Source organism: Balaenoptera ricei, chromosome 16 (genome assembly GCF_028023285.1).
Source record: "Balaenoptera ricei isolate mBalRic1 chromosome 16, mBalRic1.hap2, whole genome shotgun sequence".
Taxonomy (NCBI): Eukaryota; Metazoa; Chordata; class Mammalia; order Artiodactyla; family Balaenopteridae; genus Balaenoptera; species Balaenoptera ricei.
Window position 1 is genome coordinate 35,122,864 of NC_082654.1, and position 21,573 is coordinate 35,144,436.

At 38.7% G+C, this 21,573-nt stretch overlaps 1 protein-coding gene across 8 annotated transcripts in view; it reads left to right on the forward strand.

Moving 5' to 3' along the window:
- Nucleotides 1–21,573, forward strand: part of CPEB3 (cytoplasmic polyadenylation element binding protein 3) — a 205,746-nt gene that overhangs the window by 5,464 nt on the left and 178,709 nt on the right. For 2 of the 8 annotated variants that reach the window (XM_059900375.1, XM_059900376.1), the window contains exon 1: nt 20,708–20,819. The exons of the other annotated variants lie outside the window; for them this stretch is intronic. The gene's annotated coding sequence lies outside the window, so the exon portion shown is untranslated. Of the gene's footprint in view, nt 1–20,707; nt 20,820–21,573 lie in introns of those variants that run through there. 8 annotated transcript variants of the gene reach the window in all.

Consider the following 21,573-nt stretch of genomic DNA (forward strand, 5'->3'; position numbering starts at 1 on the left):
CATTTACACTGATAGCACAAGCAATGGTGGATGTAAATGCTTGTATCTTAGCACCATTAAAGGCACTGACACCAAACTGTACTAATAGTTATATAGTCTTCACTACCGCACACATAGAATAAAAACAAAAGTTCACTTAAGAATGTCCTTGATTAAGCAGTAAAAAATATTCATTTATTAAATTTTGACCCTTGGTTATGTGTATTTTGAATATTCTGTGTGATGAAATGGGAAATATGCACACTTCTGCTGCATCCAAAGTATGATAGTTGTCTCAGAGCAAAACACTTTACATGATTGAGCTACAAGCTGAACTAGCTGCTCATCTCACACTATTTTACCTGAAAGACTGACAATAAACATTTTAAACTTTTGTGCTGTTAAGAAAGTGAACAGACTTTCACTCATTTCAGAATGGGAGAAAATTTTTGGAAATAATATATCTGAAAAATGACCTCTGTCTAGAATATATGAAGATTTGTTGCAACTCAATAATAGAAAGGCAAAGAACCCAATTAAAATATGGACAAAGGATCTGAATAGACATTTCTCCAAAGATATACAAATGGCCAGTAAGCACCTGAAGAGATGCTCACCAACGTTAGCCATCAGGGAAATGCAAATCGAAACCGCGATGGAATACCACTTCACTCTCCCTAGGGTGGCTATAATAAAAAAGATGAATAATAAATGATAAGTGATAATAAGTGTTGGTGAGAATGTGAGGAAATTAGAGCTCTAGTACACTGCTGATGGGAAGGTAAAATGGTGGGGCCATTTTGGGAAACAGTCTGGCACTTCCTCAAAATGTTAAACATAAAGTTTCCGTATGACCCAGCAGTTCTATCCCCAGATATATACCCAAGAGAAATGAAAACCTGTCTACACAAAAACTTGTACATGAATGTTCATAGCAGCATTATTCATAATAGCCACAAAGTGGAGCCACCCAAATGCTTATCAACTGATATATGGGTAGATAAAATGTGTCCATACAATGGAATATTATTCAACCATAAGGGATGAAGTACTGTTAAATGCTATAGCATGGCCAAACCTCGAAAACATTGTGCTAAGTGAAGTAAGCCAGTGCGAAAGAGAACATATTCTATGATTCCGTTTATATGAAGTGTTCAGAATAGGTAAGTCTACAGAGACAGAAAGTAGATTAGTGGTTGCCTAGGGTTGAGGGAGATGGAGTTTTGAGGAGTGACAACTAAGGTGTGCAGGGATGTGCACCTTTTTTTGAGGTGATGAAAACATTCTAAAATTGATTGTAGTGATGACTGCACAACTCTGTGAATATACTAAAAATCACTGAAGTGTACACTTTAAATGGGTGAATTATTTGGTGTTTGACTTGTATCTCCATAAAGCTGTTGTTTAAAATAACACCAGATAAAGCCTTAAAGTCCATTGTTAGTTGACTGATGTATTAACTTATGACATATCAATATAACATAGTATTATATAGCTGAGCTATTGAAACAAATGAGATATTTCTATATAGGCCATAATGAAAAGTTGCTAAAGATGTAGTGGTCATCAGTTAGGTTTTTTTTTTTGTTCCACAGAAATCAACTCTAGCTAATTCAGTCCCACTAGGGGACATTTGTTGATGTCTGGAAACTTTTTTGATAGTTACACTAGCATCTGGTGGGTTGAGACCGGGGATGCTGCTAAACATACTACAATGCACAGAACAGCCCCTCACAACAAAGATGTTGTAGCTCAAGATGTCAGTAGCACTGAGGTTGAGAAACACTGAGCTAACTTAAGCAAAAGGAAATTTATTGGAAGGAATTGGGTGAGCTCACAGGATTGAAAGTAAGGCAGGAGAACCATCTTGCAGGAACATTCCATGCTCTCATATGGGTTCAGCACTGGAATGGATAAACTCCCTCCAACTGTTTGTATTCTGCTCACGGTTCAAAATCTAAGGAGAGAGCATCTAATCAATCTTCCTTGCCACTTGGCTAAAGGAAGGCAATGTACCTTGAATGAAGGCAGTTCCTCAAAAGGAAATACATTCATTAGCAAGCACTTTTGACCATAGTTATGATTCATTTACTATCTAGGTGCTGGGGATAGAGGAGAGCAAAAGAGACAAAATGCTCTTGTGGAGCTTATATTCTTATGTTGCTAAATCAGAGCAGATCTTTAATAACTTAAAGAAGGTTGAATAGTTGCCGAACTCCAAAACCAATAAATACTACCTATATGTTAAGTGAAAAAAGCAGGGAGTAGATAGTATCTATAGTGTTATCCAAATTATTATTTTTTTTAACTTAGCATGTGTATGTAAGGAGATTTCTAGAAAGACACATAGGAAATGTGTTTTGTTGTTGTTTTTTTAATATTACCTGTGGATGGTGAAACTGAATATGGGGAGAGAAGCCTACTTTTCATTTTATTCCCTTATGATGTTTTCATTTTCACCATGAGCATGTATTTCATAGTTAAAATTTGTAAATTAAATTTAAAAAATCATTGGTGCAAGTGAAGGATGATTAAAGGCTTTAAAAAAGTCACAATATTGGGAGTTCCCTGGTGGTCTAGTGGTTAGGATTCCGGGCTTTCACTGCCGTGGCCTGGGTTCAATCCCTGGTCGGGAACTGAGATCCCACAAACCGTGTGGCCAAAAAAAAAAAAAAAGTCACAGCATTATGGTGGTTCTGCTTATTATGGAAAAATGGAAGGAAAATCTGACTGGAAAGTGTGGCCTGTAATCATTCAACAAATGTTTGTTGAACACCTCCCTGCCTTAGGTCCTTTTTGGACAAGGTGGAATATAAGTAAATAAAATATCAAGCAGCAGCCATGTGTGAGGCACTCTGTGAGGTGCTGTATCTGGGAGGGGATTGACATTTGAAAAAGATCTGACATCTGCCCTTAACGCATGCCTATTGGCATCTACTTATTGAACACCCAATACGTGGCATGTGCTGGGCCCTATACACACATTATCTCAAATGCTAACAATGACCTTATCAGATAGGTGGCTGTGTCTCTCATATCACAGATAAGAACTTGAACAATGGAGAGATGAAGTCATAGCAAGTAAGTGGCATAGCTGACCTTTGAATCCAGGTATATCTGACTTCACTGGAGAACAGTGTATGAATATGTGATAGTTAAATAACAAGTAAAGAAGAAAGTGATTTATTGCAAGAGCAATCACAGAACTACCCATGATTAATTTCTGAAGAATTTTACAGATAGGTACCCCAGGAGCTCAGAGAAGGGTAAAGAAGTTGCCGCATATTGGAGTGGTCTGGGCAGGCTTCCTAGTGGAGGAGTGGTTTGAATTGGGTCTCGAAGGAGGAGTATATGGATATGTAAAGAGAAAGGCAGTGTCAATCTTTACTAAATGCCTGCTTGAGTCTAAAAACACTTCACCTAATCCACGTAGCCTGATTTGGGAGGTGAGGAAACAGAGGCCTCCCCTTACCCCTACCTCCTGCCAGGAATAGGCACTTAATAGGCCTTAAGTTTTGGCAATCTGATAGGTGTGAAGTGAAATTTCATTGTTATAGTCAAATGTTTACCTCTATTTTATAGCTTCTGGGTTTTACCTCTTGGGTAAGATGAATTAATGATAGAAGAGAAAGTGTATGTAATAAACTAAAAGACCAGGATATAGTCTTTTGGGAGAATAGATAGTCAGTATAAGTCAGTTTCCTCTACTAAAAGAGTTTTAGGCTTTTATGAAGGTATTATAACTAATTTGATACCCTACAGCTGAAATCTCAACTCGGTAAGTCTGAGAAAGATAACCTATTTGTTTATTCAACACAAGTTCTTGAGCTCCAACTATGTACCAGACACTGTGGGAATACTGGGGATACAAATATATGAATAATACATTGTTAGTCTGTTCTTGTCATCAGGTTGTTTACCATTTAATGGAAGAGACATATCGTCATATATTTACAATTTATGGAAATCTGAGCCAATATATCTGCACACACTCCCTGAAACCTAGGAGTCCTCCTTGAGTCATCCTTCTCCCTTACCTCATCCCCCTACCTTTCAGTCAGTCACCAAGTGTGGTCCATTTATCACCTAAATATCTCTCAAATCCATTTATTTTTTTTCCATTGCCCCCTCCCTTCACCCCAGTCCAGTTGCCTGTCATCTCTTACCTTGGACTACTTACTAGTCTCATAATTGGTCTCCGCACCTTTGCTTTCATCCCTCTTCAACTGATTTGACAATTGGCCTCTCCAGTTTACTCTTTCTTCCTTCGATTCACGAGTAGAATGACTTGTTAAGAAATGTAGAACTGCTCATGTTACCTGCTTGAAGTCCTTCTGTGGCCTGTTTAAATCCTGGTGAGAAGGAGCCAGTAGAAAGCATAAATTTAGCAATTTGTAGAAAAGGGGAATAATCCATGAGTTATGCCTTCTAAGCTTCATGAGGGCAGGCCAGGACCATACCTGTTTTGTTCACTATTGTATCCCCAGTGCCTTGCACAGAGCCTGGCCCTTGGCAGGTGTTCAGTAAATATTTAGTGAATTTTTAAAAGGGAGAGACACTTCTAAGGCGAGAATGAACCCTGAGATGTTTGGAAGTGGAAGTATCGATACAAACTCATGATTTTATAGATATACATACATAGATAAACACACACAGATGTGTGCATACATATGCTTTTGGCTGTATCTGCTGAGAGGGCCTAAGGCAGTTATACCCCAGAACCAATGAGTATACCTAGTGCTATCTCCAATAGAGGGAACAAGGGCTCTTTGGAGAAACTGCTAATTCTAGACTAGTAGGAAAGGAAAAGTACATGAACCTGGAACATCTGCAGTGCCAGAAAGTAGGGATGTGCTAAAAAACTGATGCGGCCATGTCAAAAGGGCCTAGGAGTCAACTTGAAGGGATCCCAATGGCCAAATCAGGGACATTTTGAGTAACATAATAAATAATGATAATGAATTATAACCTATAGAATAAAATATGAATCTGTGAGTTTATGCTGTTAAAAATAAATGAATAAATCAGGGGAGAAGGAAAAACTCTTATAGTGGCATTACAACTAATTAGAAGCGTTGATGAAAATAGCAAATCACCACTTGCAAACACCACAGGAATAATTTATATAGGCAAGAATCATTGATGGATGCTAAAATTAGTGGGTGAAAGTATGTTGATAAACAGGATGTTCACATAGTCAGAAAGTACCTTCCCAAAGATATTTAAGTAGAAAGGGAAAAATAGTAGCTTTACAGTGGAGATATCTGGCAGACACTACCTTAACCAAGTGATCAACGTTATCATTACCACAATGGGGCATATCCACATCATGTTCCTTTTGGAATGATGCACTAAGAAGGACACAACATGACTTCTGTGGTATTATTGCCAAAAATGCATGACCTGAATTTGATCATGAGGAAACATCAGAGACACCAAAATTGAGGGACATTCTACCAGATAGCTGGCCAGTGTTCTTCAAAAGTGTCAAGGTCAGGGGACTTCCCTGGTGGTCCAGTGGTTAAGACTCCATGCTTCCAATGCAGGGGGTGTGGGTTCAGTCCCTGGTCAGGGAATTAAGATCCTGCATGCTGTGACGCGTGGCCAAAAAAAAAAAAAAAGGTGTCAGGGTCATGAAAGACAAATACTGAGGAATTGTCCCATATTAAAGGAGACTAAGGAGACATGACAACTAAATGCAATGTGTGATTCTTGGTTGGATTCTTAGAAGGGGCATTAGTTGGCCAGTTGGTAAAATAAGGTCTGTAAATTAGATAATAGTACTGAATCAATGTTAATTTTCTGATTTTGATAATTATACTGTGGTCATTTAAGATGTGAACATTTGAGAATGTGGGTGAAAAGTGGAGGGAAATTCTTTTTTGTAACATTTTTGTAATTCTGAAATTATTTCAAAGTGAAACATTAAAAGTAAAGTAAAACCCCATTTCTTTTTGAATTTTTGAATTTTATTTTTTTATACAGCAGGTTCTTATTAGTTATCCATTTTATACATATTAGTGTATATATGTCAATCCCAGTCTCCCAATTCATCCCACCACCACCACCACCCCCCCTGCCGCTTTCCCCCCTTGGTGTCCAGATGTAAAACCCCATTTTTAATGGTTTTGTATTGCCCTCACTTACTTTATCTTGCTTTACTTTACTCCCCACCTCCCTCTAGCTTCCCAAGTGAACCCTGAACTCTAGCATGCTAGCTACTGGCTTTCTTCTTTAGTTCCTTGAATACACCATGCTTCCTCCTCTTCAGATCCTGACGGTAAGAAGAAGCATGGTATTCTCTTTGCATGGAGCATACTTCCTTTGAACTTTATCCTTTTGTTCTTTAAGGCTCATTTTACTTACTCTAGAAAACCCCTCCCTGACCCCCTAATCCAGGTCCGAACATTGTATGGTTCCATAACATCTGGTACTTTTTCATAGCATTTTTATCACAACTGCCATGAAATTATCATGGAGTTTACTGTTTAAAGTCCGTCTCACTCACTAGAAATTAATGTTCATAAAAGATGGAAAAAAAAAAAAGATGGAGGGATTGTCTTTTTTTGCTCAATATTATTTCCTTGGTACCTTGCACAGATTTTCAATGACTATTTGAGTAATTAATGCAAGTCATGCAATGGAGCATCCCCCCTGCAAAAAAAAAAAACCAACACAACTTGGATGAAACTGGACACAGGAGATGTTTTAAGTTTGAGGAGATGAAGGTGGGGACCAGAATTGGTGGCAGTGACAGAAAAGGATAGATGGAGGAGTCTTATCATGGAAGGAGCCATAGGACTTGATAAGGGAGGAGGAAGAGTCAAAAATGACTCAGGTTTAATCATCAGCTGCAAAAAGGTACACAGTTGAAATGGCACTTGAGTCACGTTTCCAGCAGTATTTTTTGAAAGTATGTTCCTAAACATTTGAAAATGGTCTCTATTTATTTTTAATAAAAATGCTTTAAGTGGTAAAATACTGTATTGTGTGGTAAATACCAGTTGCCATGCTGATTAGTATGTTTGGTATACTAAAAATTACTAGAGTATTTTAATAAAAATACTATAAACCCATGGTAAAATACTGCCTTGATTCATATTAAACAATAAAAATGACTATATGAGAACACCTGAGTATCCCTCTGTAGTGGGTGCTGTGGTGCTCCAATCCAGATCCTCTCTTCATGGGTAATGTACTCCTCCCTCAGCTGCTGGGAATTTTAGTTCCTGATGGTGAAAAGCTTTGTTTTTGCTGGGTGTTGCCTTCGGTTGCAGGGAACTGCCTCACTTTAGGTTATCCTCCCAGGTTATGCCTCACTGGCCCACAGCCAGTGACTGGCTGATTTAAGATGCAAAGACCCAGCTTCCTTGCCTTATTTGAAGACAAGTCTGAGGGACCTGTCTCAGCTACCACAGGTATTGGCCAAGTTGCAACCACTTTGGGGTCAGTGTCTCCCTCTGACTCTCCTGGTCTTCCTCATTGCATTGCAGATGTATTTGCCGGTTGCGTCCTGCTTCAGTAAATCTCTTGCTTGAAATTGGTCTCAGAATCTGTCTCCAAGGAACCTAACCTATGACACTATCTAATCTGTCTTCTCTCTAACAGTTGCCATCATTGGAACCTCTGTGTGTGTGTGTCTGGGTTTTGTTTTTGTTTTCTCCCCCAACTGTACCCCAAAAGTGCCCAAATTAAATGTACACCTTGATGAATTTTCAAAAACTCAGCTTCATTTTTATCAAAGAAAGAATAAGAAAATGAGTATGGGTAGAGTGAGAACCACCTACATTTACAACTTCCTCATGGTGAAAACTTTGAGGGAAGGGCGGGTTGCCAAGGGAAGTTGGAAGTTTCTCTGATTTTAAAAGAGCAAACAGTTTTGCTCTTTTGGTTGACTGCAGTGTACTCTGAAATGAGAGGAACAATCTCAGTATACTTCATAATACATGTAAATGAAATGGGGAAAATAATGAGTGTCAGGGACCAGAGGAGAAACTGAACCATTTCACTAGAGGAAATGATTCAGAGAGAGGAAAAGATGATCTTCCTGAAGGTCAAATATCTATAAATCAAACATGTCAAAATATTGCTAAAATTTTGAGTAACCAAGATTTTTCTGTTAGTCAAGCTCTTTATAGTACTCTTTTGATTTTAAAGTAAAATTTCAAGAATTCTTCTATGTTTTTGTTTCTCAGTGATAGATAGAGCTTTCATCGAGAGTGTTTAGTTCCTCTCTGTTCAATTCTTTCTGTCTCTAACATCACCCTCCTCGTTCTCTCCTGCCTGGATGATACAATAGCTGGCCTCCTAATCAACTATCTCTCTCTTTCCACTCTTATCCCCACCACAGTCTGTTCTTCACACAGAACCACGATGGCCTTTTTAAAGCATAAATCAGATCATGTCACTGCCCTGCTTAAAACTCTCCAGGGGATTCCCATCACACTTAGAAAAAAAACCCAAAATCTTAATATAACCTAAAAGGCACTATACCATATGGCTCCTGACTACCTCTCAGACCTCATCTTGTACCACTTTCTCCTTGTTTACTCTAGCTGCAATAGATTAGATGTTCCTCTAAAGCAGGGGTCAGAAAACTAAGAGGGGCCAAATTTTGCTAGAGGCCTATTTTTATACTGCCATTTTTAAAGGATTGTGAAACAACTACAACAACAGGAACAAAAAGAAGAATATGGAACAAGAGACCTTGTGTGACTTGCAAAGCCTAAAACATTTACTATGTGGCTCTTTTACAGAAAAAGTTTGCCAACTTTTGCTTTAAAGGCTTATCCCTCCTGCATTAGGATCTTCACATTAGCTGTTCCCTTTGCATCCTCCACTACCAGTCTTCACATGGATGGGTCCTTTTAATTCAGGTGTGAACTTGATTCAGGTGTCACTTCATCATTGAGGCCTTTAATGACTACCTAATGTAAATATCTTACCAGATTCTCTCCATCACATCACCTTTTTTGTTCTTTACAGCACTTATCTGATATTTCTTATTTTTATTTTTTCAGTAACCATTCCCCCTCTCCCCCATGTAGAAAGATCTTTTCTTTCTTGTATACTACTTTTGAGTATTCTTTTTTTTTTTTTTTTCTTTTGAGTATTCTTGATCTTGCATTTAGATGGAAGAGAGCAATAGTAAATGTTTGGAGCCTACTGCATAGTTCGTGCTCAATAAATGTGTTGAATGAGTGAATTTCCAGATTATTTCTGCATATGAAGTTTAGGTCTTCTGCTTTCTTTTTGTCCTCTCTGAGAGGACCTACAGTGCAAACTGCAATAAAGAGCTACTTTAGAATGGAGAGGCCAAACAATGCCTCTCCCTTAAGAGAACAGATAAACTTCTCTTTTCCTTTTCCTTGCTTTCCCTGGGAGAGCCCATTGATAGAAGAGTGGGATGTTTCAAAGGAATGTCTCAAGGACAACTTATATAAAAAAAAAAAAAAAAAAGAAAAGAGGAAAAAACCCGTTTCTTTTCATCTTTTTCTTTTGCGAGAGGAATTTTTTAGGGTGGTAAGATTGGTCGAGGTCACATTTTCTACGAGGCTCTGAGGCTTTTGGGTGAAGAGTTTAGGTGGAGGCCTCTGCTTGGGAGATGGATTTAACACTAAGAGGAACCAGGCCTGAGCTCAAAAGAGAAGCCGAGAACAATGTGAATAGGGCTTGTTCTAGGTGATCAGGTATGAGGGAGGAAGGTAAAAGCCCAATAAGCACAGGTCCTGGATTTTTCTAGAGTTTTATTATTTCACATGGTCAGGCCACATGTTTTGACTTTTGGTAGGAAAAATATGGTTACTAAAGCAATGGGAGGCATTGCCTGCTGCAGCTAAGGCCGGTGCAACCAAATAAATGAATTAATTAAAAAAAATAAAAATAAAGCAATGGGAGGCAGTGATTGTAAAGAAAATGTGGGCACTGTCCTCTGGGTGTGGCGAGATGTGAGGGGTAAGAGTTAAGCTGTAGAGCTTGAGTTTTGGAGTCAAAATAGACCTGAGCTTATTCATCCACTAGTTATGTCACCTTGGGCAAATTATTTAGCCTTTCTAAACCTTGGTTTCCTCATCTGAAAAATGAGAAGAATGATAGCTTCTATCTTTTAGGATTATTTTGAGGATTAACTGATAAGGCATGTAAAATGCTTATTTAGATGCCTACGTAAATAAGTGATCAGTTAGTATAAATATCATCATCATCATTGCCAGGTGGTGAAGAAATTTTCTAAAGCTACAGATGTTGAAACGAATGAATAATAAAATCTGTACCCTCTAGCAGTTTAAGGATATGTCCCACTGTATTTTGCTTCCATAAGTAGGAACACAGGATATGGAAAGGGGTGAGGTAAGAAATGTGTGGGAGCAAGATCATTGTTGTTCGAAGAAGCATGGTCTTAACACAACTCATTTGACTCCTAATATTAAGTGGAAAGGAGACAAGGAAATCTGTACTTGTGTAGACCTTCCAGATGAACCCATCTGCATGTCAATGTTAGCTTTGGATTTCATACATTGACCTCTACTGCTTTACAGTTTATTGAAAATGCCCTTGTACATGCTAATATAATTCTGATTATTTGGGTAGGGCAGCTGTTATTATTATCTCTATTTTATTCTAGAGGAAACAAAGACTAAGAAATTGAGAACATGGGTTTTAGAGTCATATTGCTAGGGTTTGAAACCTGGCTTCTCCACTTCCCAAGAGTGTAACCTAGGGTAAGTTACTTGAACTTTCCAGAGCCTCAATATCTTCATCTGTGAAATGGGAGTAATGAAGATACATACCTCTTAGGATTGTGTGAAATTATTCATGTAAACAAAGTACATGGTATGGCAAATAGTATGTGTTCAATGAATATTTGTTATTGTTATCTCCCAGGGCCAGGCAGCTAATAAGTGGTAATGCTAGTATCTAAATTTAGATAATTGGATTTCATACCTTATGGCCTTTCCACACACCACCTCCCATAATATTAATAATGTTGACTCTCTGCCACTGTGATGATGTATGATCCATAACATTAGGACAGGTGGTCTAATTTGTTTTTCCAAAAGTGGTAGGAGATCCATCTAAAGTATCCCTTTTGGTACAGTTGGCACACATATCTGTCTCTCAGCTTCCTCAGTAAGAGGACAGCTGTGGCTTTAGGACAGAACTACACCAAAAAGCTCTGGACTTTGTTTCCACTGGTTGGAGCAAAGTGCTGAGGATACCAGTCTGCCACATGAGAAGACAGAGATAGCCAACATTAAACTGAACCAATGGGAGACTTGTAGTATAGTTGAAAAAGCATGCAAACTATAACTAGTAAGTTGGAAGACTTGAATTCTAATCTTGGATCCACCAGTTATTAACTATATCTTGTCACATCTCTGAGCCTGGGTTTCAACATCTTTATTTATTCTTAATTTTTCTAGCTTTATTGAGGTATAATTGATACCCACATATTTAACGTAGGGATCCCAATAGTCATCCTTGTTGCTGTCACCTATTCATACAGTCCCTTTGTGGAAATTAGGAAAAGATGCCTTTTCCTCCAGGCAGAAGCAGCTCTGCCACTAAGGTTCGTGAGCTTGGTGACCAGAGCATGTAGATTTCAGTCTCTACTAGCCTCCTTGGCCAGCCTTCTGGTGCACTGCAGAAGCAAAGGCAAGGGCCCTGTCTGTGCCGTCTTTCCACTGCACAGGGCTGTTAATATCAAGTGAGATAATAAGTTGAAGGAGTTTGGTAAAGTCTAATCCCCTCTGTGAATGTAAAGCACTGATATCACACAAACACTACCTGATTTCAAGTACCAGGGTCCAAGAGTGACTTGGGTAGACATTCTGACCATTGCCCTTCCCTTTGGTTCTGATGATCCTGGTGACTCCTTAACTTGTACAACACCTATTGTGTACTTCTGTAGAGATTGTGGCCAGGAAAGATTTTCTCCATCATTTTCAGGCCTGGACCAGCCTTGCTCTCTAGATATAAGACTAAAATCAGTTCTTTTGATGATTCATCCTCTTGGAAACAATCATGTTGTTTTTAGAACACCCTGGAGTGGGACTGGGTCTTCCCCATAGGTGGAATTTGGAATCCTTTGGTTAGAATTTATCTTTGGTTTTCAGGCAAAGGTCATTGTATAAAAGCTTTGTGTCAAGGGGAGAAAGAAAATTTGCTGAACCATAATTTGCCCTCTTTTCACACCTCTGAAGCCCAAGCTATCTGCTGGGCTGTTTAGATCAAGTAGGACAAGAGGACCTGCTTGTGTGGACAGGTAAATCACCTTTCTAAGTTTCCATTTTGTTATCTAGAATTAGGGACAATAACAGTACTTATTACCTCATAGGTTTATTACATGGATTAAATGAACTAATAAGTAGAAAGCACTTGGCACACAGTATATGTGCAATAAATGTTAGCTCTAATTATGAGGCTCCCTGCAGGATACTCTACCTGACTTTGAGGAAGAACAAAAACATAAGTTCCAGTGCCTTTCTAAGCTCAAGAAGCTTAGAGTTCTAGCTGGGGAATTAACATAATTATACCAGAAAAGGTAAATAGAAATGCAAAGCTATAAATGTGTGGTACAGATAGATGCTGTTTTTAGGAACTGGTGTTTGAACTAGGCCCTGAAGAAAGGTGAGATTAGGATAAGTAGAGAGGATGAGGAGGGTATGGCCTATGGGGTCGGTAACATCAGCAAGGTTCAGGACCACAAGTAGACCAATTTGCCTGGAGAAGTGGGGCCAATGCTATCTGGGAATATAGGTTGGGATTAGAAGGAGAGAACCCTAAATACTAGGGTAAATGTTTGCTCTTGTCCCATAGAGAACGATGAGTGACACTGTAAAACTTGAACATGGAAATGTCCAGCAGGCAGTTGGAATGCTCTTGGGAAAATGCTCAAAGCTGTAGCTAAAACTTTGGGGATGGAAGTTGAAATTGTGGAAGCTGGTGATACTTCTAAGGCAGCTCCTTGAGAGGTGACTGTTGATTCCATTTTAATGAGGGCAACCTGTGAACAGCATTTAAAGTGAAATGGTGAAACTGTCAGGAGATTTGAAGAACAATTTAAAACATTAACTAGGTAGGGTTTGCTTCTCTGAAGTCTTTGCTTCCCAGGGGGAAGCTGTATTTTGTGACCAAGAGACTGAGAAGAAACTTAAGAAGTGAAGAAGCAGGAGAGCAGTGTCTTCAAAGACAATGGAGTACTGCTGTGTTAGTTTTCTCCTGATCTGTAACAAATTACCACAAGCTTAATGGCTTAAAAAAAGAAAAAACCCACTCATTTACTAACTTACGGTTCTGTAGTCAGCATGACTGTGGGTTCTCTCTTGAGGGTGTCCAATCCACTTTCAGGTTCATTCTTATTGTTGGCAGAATTGCCTTTATAGGACTAAGGTTCCTGTTTTCCTTCTAGCTTGGAATCTTGGAGGGCCATCTTAGAATTCTGCCTAATGCAAGTGTTTTATGAAGGATAAATGGCAAATAAAATAAGAATTGAAAAGGTGTCAGTTGGTCATTGGTGATTTGAGTAAGATCAGTAGCAAGAGAAGTTTTGGCAGGATTGTAGGGGCAGAAGCCAGATGCAGTAAGTTTGTGGAGTCAACTGGAAGTGAGAAAGAAGTAAAGCTGGGATTTAGCGGTTTCTTTCAAATGGCCAGGCTGGAATGGGAAGGAGAATGTTGGGCATAATTAACTAATGAACTAAGTCTCAAGGAAACTAGATGGAATGAACTCTAGACTATAGATGGAGAGATTAGTGTGGACTTGTAGGGGAACTCAGCTTCCTCTGAGGTAGGAGGAAAGCAAGTATGGGTGGGGATGCAGATAAGTTTGTAAAGAGAGGGTGGGCAGCTGAGAAATTGAGGAAATTACTGCCTAATATCCTGTTTTATCTTAGAGGTTAGAGACAAGGTCAGTAAAAAAGCAGGTGAAGTTTTGGAATTTCTACTTTGTGGCTAGGAGGTTTTTCATAAAATTGCTGAATGAAATCAAAACTAATGGACAGAGAGGCAAGAAACATAAAGAACCTCAGGTGCTCTTCAGAGTGCCCACCAAACCATGCCTGACTCACCTGGCTCCCCTTTTGCTCCCTTTCTTTTGTTCCGTTCTCAAACAGTCTGATCTAGAATTGCTTAACAGGTCCTTACTCAGAGGAGGTGGACTTCCTGCTAGTAAATTGCCTTAGGCTTTAAGATCTTAAAAGCTTTCTAGATTACTTAGGGGATATCTAATTTACCATAGTTGACCATAATGATTTTTCCTTCCTTAGGCTGTGAGGTCTTTGAAGTCAAGGGATTTAGGCTTTTTTTCATCTTTGCACTTAGTGCCTCTAATACAAGTCTGGCACATAGGAAGTCCCCAGTTTATTTTTCTAGCTTAGATGACCCAGACTTAAGGCTCCCCTCCCTATTTGGCCAGATTGTGCTATTTTTTCCTCTTTACTTTAGAGAAGATAGTTAACCTTTAAAAATACATGTATATGTTTTATAAATTTAAAGAAAGTATAACAAAAATGTAGAAAAGTGCAAAAATCATGTGGTCCGTTTTCTGAATTTTTAAAGTAAATACACTTGTGTAACAGTGTCCAGTTCAAGAAACAGAGTAGGGACTTCCCTGGTGGTCCAGTGGTTAAGACTCTGCACTCCCAATGCAGGGGGCCCAGGTTCGATTCTTGATCGGGGAACTAGATCCCGCGTGCCACAACTAAGAACTTTCATGCCACAATTTAAGACCCGGTGCAGCCAAATTAAAAAAAGAAAAAAAAAAAAAAAAAAAAAAAAAGAGTGTATCACCAGCATCCCTGCAGCACCCCCTCTTTTTTAAACATCTTTATTGGAGTATAATTGCTTTACAATAGTGTGTTAGTTTCTGCTGTATAACAAAGTGAATCAGCTATACATATACATATATCCCCATATCTCTTCCCTCTTGCGTCTCCCTCCCACCCTCCCTATCCCACCCCTCTAGGTGGACACAAAGCACCAAGCTGATCTCCCTGTGCTGTGCGGCTGCTTCCCACTAGCTATCTATTTTACATTTGGTAGTGTATATATGTCCATGCCACTCTTCTTACTTCGTCCCAGCTTCCCCTTCCCCGTGTCCTCAAGCCCATTCTCTACATCTGCGTCTTTATTCCTGTCCCCTGCAGCCCCCTTTTATATACCCTATCAATCATTATTGCTCTGCAGAAGTTACCAGCATGCTGCCTTCTAGCCCTATAAATTAGTTTTATTAGAACTTTTTTTTTAAATTTTTATTTATTTATTTATTTATTTATGACTGTGTTGGGTCTTCGTTTCTTTTTTTTTAATTTTTATTTATTTATTTATTTATTTATGGCTGTGTTGGGTCTTCGTTTCTGTGCGAGGGCTTTCTCCAGTTGCGGCAAGTGGGGGCCATTCTTCATCGCGGTGCGCGGGCCTCTCACTATCGCGGCCTCTCTTGTTGCGGAGCACAGGCTCCAGACACGCAGGCTCAGTAATTGTGGCTCACGGGCTTAGTTGCTCCGCGGCATGTGGGATCTTCCCAGACCAGGGCTCGAACCCGTGTCCCCTGCATTGGCAGGCAGATTCTTAACCACTGCGCCACCAGGGAAGCCCCTTAGAACTTTATATAAATTGAATCATATAGTATATATTCTTAGGTGTCAGGCTTCTTTCACTCAGCATTGTATTCATGCAGTTCATCTAGGTTGTTTTATAGAGTTGGCGTCTATTCATTATCTTTGCCTTATGATATTCTATTATATGACTCTATCACAGATTTACTTATTCAGTCTGTTGTAGATGGATATTTGGGTTGTTTCCAAGTTTGGGCTATTATCAATAATGTTGTTTTGAACATGTCTTTTGGTGAACATATGTTTGTATCTTTATTGGGTATATATCTAGATGCAGTATTGCTGGGTCATAAGGTGTGTGAATGTTTGCTTTAATAGATCCTACTAAATAGTTTTGCAATGTTGTTGTATAGTTATACTAAATTATACTTTCATCAGCAGTGTTTGAGAATGAGTTGCCCCACATCCTTGTGAATGTGTGGTATTGTCTGCCTTTTCCAGTTTTAGCCATTCTGGTTGTATTTTGTATTTCTTTGATTATTAGTGATGTAGAGCACCTTTTCATGTGCCTTTTGGCCATTTGAATATCTTTTGTTGGAGTCTCTTGCCCATTTTTCTTTGGGATGTTCACTGTTATTAATTTGGAAGGGTCCTTTATATATTTGAATTACAAGTCTTTTGTTGAAAAAAAATATATATATAGCATATATTTCTCCCATTCTGTGATTTTTCACTCTGACTTTTGGTAAACAGATGTTCTTTTTTTTTTTTTTTTTAAATGTTTATTTTTATTTATTTATTTATTTATTTATTTATTTATTTATTTATTTATGGCTGTGTTGGGTCTTCGTTTCTGTGCGAGGGCTTTCTCTAGTTGCGGCAAGTGGGGGCCACTCTTCATCGCGGTGCGCGGGCCTCTCACTATCGCGGCCTCTCTTGTTGCGGAGCACAGGCTCCAGAAGCGCAGGCTCAGTAGCTGTGGCTCACGGGCCCAGTTGCTCCGCGGCATGTGGGATCTTCCCAGACCAGGGCTCGAACCCGTGTCCCTTGCATTGGCAGGCAGATTCTCAACCACTGCGCCACCAGGGAAGCCCAATGTTCTTAATTTAATTAGTTTAGTTTATTAAATTTTTCCTTTATAGTTATTGCTTTTGTGACCTGTTGAAGAAATTGTTGCCTGCTCTAATGTCATGAAAATACTCTTTTAAAGGCTTTATTGTTTACCTTTTACATTTAGACTCACAATCCATCTGGAATTGATTTTTGTGTATGGTGTGATAAGGATGAAGGTCTCTTTTTCGCCATATGGATATTCAGTTGACTCCAATATCCTTTATCGAAAAGACCATCCTTTCACTACTGCAATGTTACTGTTTTCATAAATCTGGTCACCATGTCACAGGAAGGGGGACCCCTTCCAGGGCCTGAAAGTGGGCTCTTGTCTAACACTCAGAAATGAATTGTCCAAGGAAACACGTGCGCTGACAAAGCAAGACACTTTATTGGAAAGGGGAACCCAGGCGGAGAGCAGCAGGGTAAGGCAACCTAGGAGAACTGCTCTGCCACGTGGCTCGCAGTCTTAGGTTTTATGGTAATGGGGTTAGTTTCTGGGTTGTCTCTGGCCAATCATCTCTGGCCCACAGTTTGACTCAGGGCCCTTCCTGGTGGCGCGTGCATCTCAGCCAAGATGGATTCCAGCGTGAAGGAGTCTCGGAGGTGGGTTGTCTCCTCCCTCTTTTGGCCCCTCCCGAATTCTCCCGGTTAGTTTTCAGAGGCAGCACTCTGTTCCTTATCGGGACCTCTTGTTGTGAGACAACTCAGGCAAGCGGTTTTCATCGTGCCTGGCCAAGGTGGGTGGTTTCGGTCCACAGTTCCTTAACAACTATACATATGTGGATCTGTGTCTGGACTTTTTGGTCCATTTGTCTATTTGCTTATCCTGTGCCAATAACCACACAATCTAATTATTATAACTTTATAATAGGTCTTGCTATCTGGTGGTTTAAGTCCCTCTAGGTTTATTTATTTTTTGCCACCTAGAGTGTGTTGGCATCCTTGCCCTTTGCATACAAATGTAAATTTAATTCAACAAATATTTCCTGAATACCTATTTATTATGTGCTAGGCACAGTGATAGATGTTGGGAATATAGCTGTCAATAAAGATAGGCCTGGTCCTTTCCTTTTAGTTGGGAAAGCCATTCAAATGAAGTGAGATGAGAAGAGGGCCTAGGACAGAGCCCTGAGGAACTCAATATTTAAAGTCAGTTGGCAAAGAAGACAGAGAGAGAGCGTGCGTGTGCACATGTGGGCAAGCGAGTAAAACCCCAAATGTAAGAAAACCAAGAAAGGACAACATGAAGGAAGCCAAGGGAAGAAGGTATATCTAGAAAGTGTGGTCAGCTATGTCAATGTTGCTGCAAGGTCAAGCAAGATAACACTAACAAAACATCCTTTGGACTTAGCTCTGAATGGCTATTGTGAACTTAATGAAGCAGTTTTTGTGGAGGGGTAGGGTGTGTGTCTTTATTAGATTGTAAACTCTTAGATGGGAACAAAGTTCCTTGTTCACTTCGTGCTTAATGAATGTTATTTCATGATGGTAATCCAATGATCTGCATACTGCTGAGCATCATAAAGGTCCAAAATTGTGCTCTATTTTATAACACTTCCCATTCTTGCAGCTGATGAAAAAGTAATTGCTCTTGTAAATGGAGGATAATTTAATACTTACTCAAACCTTGGCTGTTTTATTTATTTTTATTTTTATTTTTTAAATGAACTTTATTTATTTATTTATTTTGGCCGCTCTGCGAGGCATGTGGGATCTTAGTTCCCTGACCAGGGATCGAACCCTCGCCCCTGCAGTGGAAGCACTGAGTCCCAACCACTGGGCTTCCAGGGAAGTCCCAAACCTTGGCTGTTTTAGATAATCAAAAACTATGCTTCATCCATCCATTCATTTATCCATTTATTCACTTATCAGCAAGGGTACATGGAGCAACCACCAAGTACCCGGGACTCATAAGCATTGTGCTGGAGATGTAAGTAGGGAAAGAAAGGAAAGAAGGAAGCCTAGAAAAATGTGTTTGACCCATGTATATCTCAATGAATTAACTTTGCAAGTGCAATCTCTATTTTTACAGCCTTCCATGACTATTCAAAAGGGGTCTACTGTTAAGCTTTGTGACCTAAAGACAAAATTTCAGAAAATGCTTCCTTTTTGGTTAAATAAAAAACAAGATTTCAGTAGAGAAGTTCTTTGTCTTTGTTAGGGGTCCTCCTATAATTTATTGTTTGCTTGGTATTTACTTACACCTTGGTATATATGTATGAGTCATTTTCTTTTAAATTTGAGTGCTCATTTTAGGAACGGAAGAGCAGAGATAGTTCATTTTCAAATACAATAAAATTATGTTAAGTATGGGCTGTGCTAATTATTTATTGTCATTTATCAAAGGGTCAGAGGCCAAAGTTTATTTTTCTTCATTGTGTGAATTATTAGTAGACCTGTACTTGGGGTCAGGTGGATTGATAAATGCCCAGGTAAACCATTTTCAAGCACACCTGCATAACTTAAGAATTTCCACTTTACCAATAAAGTCTTGACATATTAATTTCAAATAATTAAAAAAAATCTGTTTCTTAAAACAAGTCTTTATAAGGGTTTTATGAGGGAACTTTTTTTTTTTTTTAACTTAATTGAAGTACTTGAAAATGTAGAAGTTTGGTAGGTTAGGGAAGTATTCAGGAATAAGATTAGCCATGAGTTGATCTTTACAGACTCTGTAATGAATATGGTTAGTATAGCACGTTGGCAGAGGTAAAGCTTTCTTTAGGAAGGTAGAGGAAGAAAAAAAAAAGGGGGAATATATGCTAAGTTCACGGTAGGAATAAGAAGATCATTTATTTGGTTCTTTTAAAAAGAGCTTTTGGCAGATTCATTCGAAATGATTTTTTCCTCTTAAATTGTTAGTTTTGTTTTTTCCTTAGAAATAACTAGAAACAAAGACTACTAACTGCTGCAAATTGGTAGTCTCTGGTAATACTACTTTAGTTGTAATTGGTGAAGAGAGGAAATAGAGAAATAAGACAGTTTTAAATGGTGCTTAACATTTTTAGTTCTAAGTCCAATCAGCATAATCATCAACTGACATTTACTCTGAACCTCTTGGGTGAATGGCACTGAACCAAATCCCACAAGAAATAATATCTTCTGCCTATGTGAGCAAACTGGTAATTGAACTGTTGCTCTCAGAAGCTATAGATAATACCAGTTGATAAGATGTTGTGAGATTCCAGCCTTGGAGTTCTGAGGTTAAGATAGGAAAAATGTACACCGGAAAAAAAAATTTTAGATAGAAACTGTATCTACTTTCTGTTTTGAATAAAGAAGTCACTGCCCTATACAGTGAAACTCTAAACATGTCAGATTATTTTTTTAATGTTTAACCAAACACTATTTTAGCTTAAAAGAGTTGAATTTTATTTGATTGATCATTGTATGAATAATGCAAGGTAAACTTTCATTTTGACAAGTAAAATAAGGAGGTGAGTTGATTTTGAGCATATGAAGTAGAATCGTGAAGTAAGTGATTTCTGCCTTCATTTCAAATACAAAGAAATCTTGGTGGATAGATAAGATGTCAAAAATTTGTGACTGAAACCTATTTTTAACCTGACCTCCAAGGTTTATATCATATTTAATATTAAGGTACTTTTCATTTTATAATATTAAGCATGTGTCTTTTAAGTATGGTCAGATTTTAAGTATCTTTCCCTAGTAGTCCGCCTCCTCCCTTCCTTATTCCTCCCCACCCCATCTCTTTTGCTGTGGTAGGGTTCCTATTGCTGGCTACCCAGTCATTACCATTCTAATACCATTTAAGGTAGCTCCGCTGGGTTTCTTTATTTTGAGTCCTAGAATCCAGTTTCTCTTTTAACCTGGCCTCCTAAATCAGTTAACAAACCGGTTTATTTTCCCCCGTGTTCGTCTTAACAACTCGTGATTTAGATTGGTTAGGAAGATACAGTGTAATCGGCACAACCTCTTTCCCGTGGAATCAGTATTTTGGAGGCTTCCTCCTTTCCTAGCGGAACATGCTCCAGTCGGGCAGCGGACCTAGCTAAGGACTTCAGCCCCCACAGTTCCCTGTGTGCGCATGCCCTCTCTTCTTACAGTTGTCAAAGTGCTCTTGCCAGAGCGGTCACATAATCAACCTGAAAGAAGAAAATAAATACTGTACACTTTTTAATTTTATCGATCCTTAAAAACTGGACCCTCAAAGGTAACTGCTGCTAAGAATTTGTTACTTGAGATTGGGTGATTGCATGTAAAGGAAGATCTATTGTGTGTGGGGTGGGGGGAGGGGAAGGAGGTATCTATTTCTCGGACTCTGCTGTAAATAAGAAAAAAGAAAAAAAAAAAAAACCCAACAAACAAAAAACCCACCCAAAGGAACAGACTGTACAAGCAGTTACTGACATTGCATATTAACTCTGTAAATGTTATTTTCATCTATTGCTTATCTTTTGTTTAAAAGGGTCTTATTTATTAAAGATGGGTCTTGACCTTGACAGAGTGAATTTATACAGGCAGTGAAATTTATGTCTTTAAGAAATGTTGAAAAGAGAAATGGGTGTTTCTGGTATGATAAAAATTTTTTAATTTAATAAATATATTAATATTACTTATAGCCTTAAAATATTCTGAGTCTAGCTTACTTTTTGGCTTTTTTGCTATAGTACAGCATTAATTTTTCCACCACAGATATATAGTTTAAACTGAAGGCATTAACAGAAAGCATTGATACAAGCATTGGAAAAGCTGAGTGATATTAAAATTATAATCAAATGCATATTTCAGCCATGATGATATGGCTGTTGTAAAGACAATTCTAGCACACTGGAAGAGACTCAAATCCCAGATTATAATGGTTTACTGCAGCACTGCTTAAACCAAGTATGAAAATGTCTCTTTCTGTGTCCATTTCCTTTGGCAGCAATAGAACTTTGTGCTGTTGTGAATCCAAGCTCTGCTTG